Raw genomic sequence first — 5692 nt, 5'->3', positions numbered from 1 at the left:
TGTCAATTGAGATGTCATCAGTGATGTCATGAGTGATGTCACTGACCATGTCATGAGTGATGTAATATGTGACGTCATCAGCAGTGCATTGCGGGCGCGCGAGTTATAGTTAGCTGAACTAACTATAACAGGGAATTTCAATGGTTTTGTACGAGTGAAAAGTCCAGCTAACTATAACGCCCCTGAAACCTATGGTTTTTTCAGTGAATTTCTAAGGTTTTTTAAATACTAATTCCTAACTATAACGTGCCTGAAACCTATGTTTTTTTCAGTGAATATATATATATTTGAATATATATATATTATCTACTGGCGGTCGCCAGTAGATAGTTATAGTTACAACCTAGTTTCCATAGGAAATCTCAAAATTCTATTTTGAATAACTTTGGCGCCGGTTGACGAATCCTCGCAAAATTTTCAAAACTAATGGGGCGCTCCGTTCAGCTCCTACCCTGAAAGTCTCGGGGTGATTCGTCAAGCAGGGGCCGAGAAAAAAGGGGGTTTTCCCCATGCATTTTTCCATAGGACCTTTAGACACAGCTACAGCCCGAACGGCTGAACAGAATTACTTGAAATTTGGCAGAGAGGTAGCCATAAGGTCAAGGAAGTGCCTTTTGCAGGTCTGGTGTAAATCTGTTCAGTATTTCCTGAGAAAATAGCATTTAAAATCATATATATATGTGGGCGGAGCCTAACCACACATCTCATCCTGAGATCTGATTGGCTGTCAACACTTCATCCAAGAAGTGTTGGCAGCCATCTTGGGACCAATATACATGATAGCACCTCATTAAAAAGCATTGCAGTTAATAGAAGGTTTTAAGACTTTAGTTACATTATAAATCATTTGTTGATGGTACCATACTCATTTTAGGAATTGTGGTATGTTCTAAGGTGATTTCACCATGTGAAAAAGACTTCTGCTGGGATATCATGATTGAGAGAAAAATATTTTCTCATGCTTTTACCACAGAGGTTTGGAAGGTTATCTATAAGCTAAAGTGAGAGCTTATTTTCTGTAAATTCACATTATCTTTCTCAGTCATGTGAGAATGAAGTCTGACATTCTCAGTAAAACATGTACATCCAACAAGGGCAGAGACTGTCAGTTGATTCCTTTGTGTTCTACTGCAGCTTCCCAGAGTGTTCCAAAGAACTACTAGAGCTCTAACAGTCCTACTTAAGATAAACGTATGGCACACCTGAAGCCATCTTGCTTGGATTAAAGTGTTAACTCTTAAAACATTTAATTTAAAAAGGAACAAAATGAGGGGGTTCATTTTTCCATAAAAAGTATGATTAGTGCTGCCGAAAGAAAAATTAGGGCACATTTTGAGTAACTTCTCAAATCCTCTTCTATTTCATTAAAAAATTCTGACATGCAGACTGAAACATGCACTTTCAATACCAGCAGCAGTTTTCCCTGGTGAGCAGTAGCTTTACTACAGTGATCTAATGAGCAAAAAGAGTGCTAACATTCTGAATTTATGGCAAATGTGTGACACATCTGAATGCCTTCTTGATGGAATCAAAGTAAAAAACTGAAAGTATTTCCTACTGAGGAGACTGCAGTAAATGAGGAAATTAGGAAACTTCATAACAAATAAGTCTCCCAAGATGGCCACCAGAGACAAAAGAGCCCAAATGTAGCCCAAATATCACCCAGATGTAGCCCAAGTATAGCCCAATGACAGAATGTCCCAGAATGTTCTTAAAAACAACTAGAACACTTACTGTCTTCATTATGACAAAAGTATGGCACCCCTGAAGCCATCTTGATTGGAATAAACTGGTAACACTTAAAACATTTAATTTAAAAAGGAACACAATGAGGGGGTTAATTTTGCCATAGAAATTATGATTAATTCTGAAGAAAGAAAATGAGGGCACATTTTGAGTGACTTCTCAAATCCTCTTCTATTTCATTAAAATATTCTGACATGCAGACTGGACATGCACTTTTAATACCAGGAGCAGTTTTCCCTGGTGAGCAGTAGCTTTACTACAGTGATCTAATGAGCAAAAAGAGTGCTAACATTCTGAATTTATGGCAAATGTGTGACACATCTGAATGCCTTCTTGATGGAATCAAAGTAAAAAACTGAAAGTATTTCCTACTGAGGAGACTGCAGTAAATGAGGAAATTAGGAAACTTCATAACAAATAAGTCTCCCAAGATGGCCACCAGAGACAAAAGAGCCCAAATGTAGCCCAAATATCACCCAGATGTAGCCCAAGTATAGCCCAATGACAGAATGTCCCAGAATGTTCTTAAAAACAACTAGAGCACTTACTGTCTTCATTATGACAAAAGTATGGCACACCTGAAGCCATCTTGATTGGAATAAACTGGTAACACTTAAAACATTTAATTTAAAAAGGAACACAATGAGGGGGTTCATTTTGCCATAGAAATTATGATTAATGCTGAAGAAAGAAAATGAGGGCACATTTTGAGTGACTTCTCAAATCCTCTTCTATTTCATTAAAATATTCTGACATGCAGACTGAAACATGCACTTTTAACATCAGGAGCAGACTTCCATGGTGAACAGTAGTTTTACTACAGTGATCTAATGAGCAACTAGAGTGCTAATATTCAGAATTTATGGCAAATGTGTGAAATATCTGAATACCTTCATGATGGAATCAAAGTAAAAAACTGAAAGCATTTCCTACTGAGGAGACTGCAGTACATGAGGAAATTAGGAAACTTCATAACAAATAAATCTCCCAAGATGGCCACCGGAGACAAAAGAGCCCAAATGTAGCCCAAAATCACCCAGATGTAGCCCAAATATAGCCCAATGACAGAAGTGTGCAAAACACTTATTATTTTGTGTTTTTGCAGTGTTATATAGTGCAGACTTGTCAGGTATTGGAGTGCTTTACATGAGCATTGGTTACATCACACAAGAACAAATTCATTTTGGTTGTAGACATGAGGAGACTACGTGATTTGACCAGAATCACAGAATGTCGAGCTGAAGCAGAAACTTCAACCTGGTTCCCCAGTTGTAAAGTCTGCAGTTCTGGAAGTAACACCACATCCTCTCCCCTAAGTGCAACATTTAATCAAGTGGTCAACTGGACAAAAAAAACATAAAGATAACAAATAATTTAAAAGTGCTTTGTCGCTATTTGAAAACTCAGAAAATATGTCCTTATTTTAGTCTTTTAGAGCACTAACTATAATTGGGATGCCAATAAGACCCTCTCATATATGTAATTTCTAAAGGAAATGCTCTAGGTATTACAGTTTTGATTACATCAAGATGATGTCAGGCGTTCCACACTTTTGTAATAAATATAGAATGTTAGCAATCTAGTTGTTCATTAGGATACTGTTGAGAGTATATGTGAGAGTGAGAGATTGAAAGAGTTCCTGTATGAATAAGTATGTGTTTCTATAAGTGATTGATTAAAAGACTAAGTATGTGTACGTTTCCGTAGAAGTAAGTGTGGTGGTGTGTGTATAACTGTATATGCAAGTAAATGTATGTTTGATGCTTTATTAGCACGAGTGACTATGTGTGTGAGTAACTCTATGGATGAGTGGCATTGTGTAACAGGATGTATAGGTGTATGAGTACATATGATGAGTGAGTACATGTATGAGTGACTGTATAGGACTGTTGGTGAATGAGTGGATGTGTATGTGGATCTTAGAATTACTGAAGAGGTTGTTGTAACTGGTATTGGTATGTCCATTGTTTTGAAAATTTTAGTCTCTATTTTTGAATGTGTGTATCAAAGGTTATATTAGGGTGAGAGGAGGTCTGCCACTCTATCACAAGGATGATGTCATCAGTGATGTCATCAGTGATGTCATTTGAGATGTCATCAGTGATGTCATGAGTGATGTCACTGACCATGTCATGAGTGATATAATATGTGACATCATCAGCAGTGCATTGCGGGCGCGCGAGTTATAGTTAGCTGAACTAACTATAACGGGGGAATTTCAATGGTTTTGTACAAGTGAAAAGTCCAACTAACTATAACACACCTGAAACCCATGGTTTTTTCAGTGAATTTCTGAGGTTTTTTAAATGCTAATTCCTAACTATAACGTGCCTGAAACCTATGGTTTTTTCTGTGAATTTCAAAGGTTTTTTAAATGCTAATTTCTAACTATGCCTACAGAGAGAGGACATGTGAAGAAAGAAGAAAAAATGCACAGAAAGAAACAAAAGAAGTGCAGAAAGAAGCAACAGAAGTCCTCAAATACGAAGATAAGTGCAGAAAGAAGGATAACGTGCAGAAAGAACAAAAAGAAGAGCAGAAAGAAGCCTTGTTGCAAAATCATCCTGTACCCTCAACTTTTTCAGACGGATACTGGTGGTAACTGAGTCTGACTAACCAGTCCTAGAGCCAGTGCCATGTTAAAAGACACTTAGAATACAGTGAAAACACCTACATACACTAGGGAACATTATGCGTTGGGGTCCCCCTGTGATTAGCATGACCTCCTCTGTAAGCCCCTAGTATATAATAGGGCATGGGGATTAAAACCACCTCTTAAAACAGGCCAAAGGGCGTTTTTGCACACGTTAACTCAGGCCCCGTCCCCTCCCTTCACCACTGTGTAAACACGCCCTGTGTCCGTTTTTAGTTGGGAGATTAAGTTCATTTGAATCCTGAGGGTCCCTAGGGTCCAACTAGCCCACTAGGTACCTCCAGTAAGTGCCACAGAGCTGCGTTGCAGAGAGGTGTAAAAAGTGGCACGGCCTGGACCACCTCTCTGCAATGCAGCTCTGTGGCGCTTACTGGAAGCACTTGGTGGGCTAGTTAGCCCCCAGGGGCCCTCAGTATTGAAGGGAAATTATATCCCCAATTTAAAACGTGCCATAGTGCGTGTTTGCACACGTCACCTCAGGCCCCGTCCCCTCCCTTCACCACAGTGTAAACGCGCCCTGTGGCTGTTCTAAGTTGAGAGATTAAGTCCCCTTGAATCCTAAGGGTCCCTAGGGTCAAACTAGACCACTAGGTACCTCCAGTAAGCGCCACAGAGCTGCGTTGCAGAGAGGTGTAAAAAGGGGCTTGGCCTCAGAACACCTGTCTGCAGCGCAGCTCCCTAGCGCATACTGGAGATGCCTGTTGGGGGCGCATTTGCAGAGTGCTGCACGGAGGGGGCATGGCCTCCGGCACGATGCCAGTCTTTTATTTATTTTAATTTTTTAAGAAGGGGGGCTGTGTGGTTCCCCTTCTTATTCTAATTTATTGGCCCTGATGACCCCATCCCCCAGGGCCTGTCTCCTAATTATATTTTTTTGACCCCAATCCTCAGGGCCGGCCACTGTTTTTTATTATTTTAAAAAAATATATATTTATAGACACACCTAGGACATGCTGGACAAACCGTACGTACCTATCACCATGACAATTTGCGTGATATTCATTAAAAGGCGACTATGCATGCAATGAATCCACGTGGAATGTATTTACACCACTAGTGAAGCTCTGACATGTCTGATGCCCTACTGTGCCTAATCCGGTAGACACCCTTGTCGTTTATTTATACAAACATGGGTAGCTATTGACGGGCACATTTAATACACATGCACACCACGCCATTCAAAGGGGATTCGACAAAAATTCGACCAAAACTATGCAAGAAACCCCCCTCACGGTTAATAAAACACACATCCACTGCCGGATGTGTAATACTTTTTATTTTACTCTCTGGAAA

Source organism: Triturus cristatus, chromosome 5_1 (genome assembly GCF_964204655.1).
Source record: "Triturus cristatus chromosome 5_1, aTriCri1.1, whole genome shotgun sequence".
Classification (NCBI taxonomy): Eukaryota; Metazoa; Chordata; class Amphibia; order Caudata; family Salamandridae; genus Triturus; species Triturus cristatus.
This window is presented reverse-complemented; position numbering follows the sequence as displayed.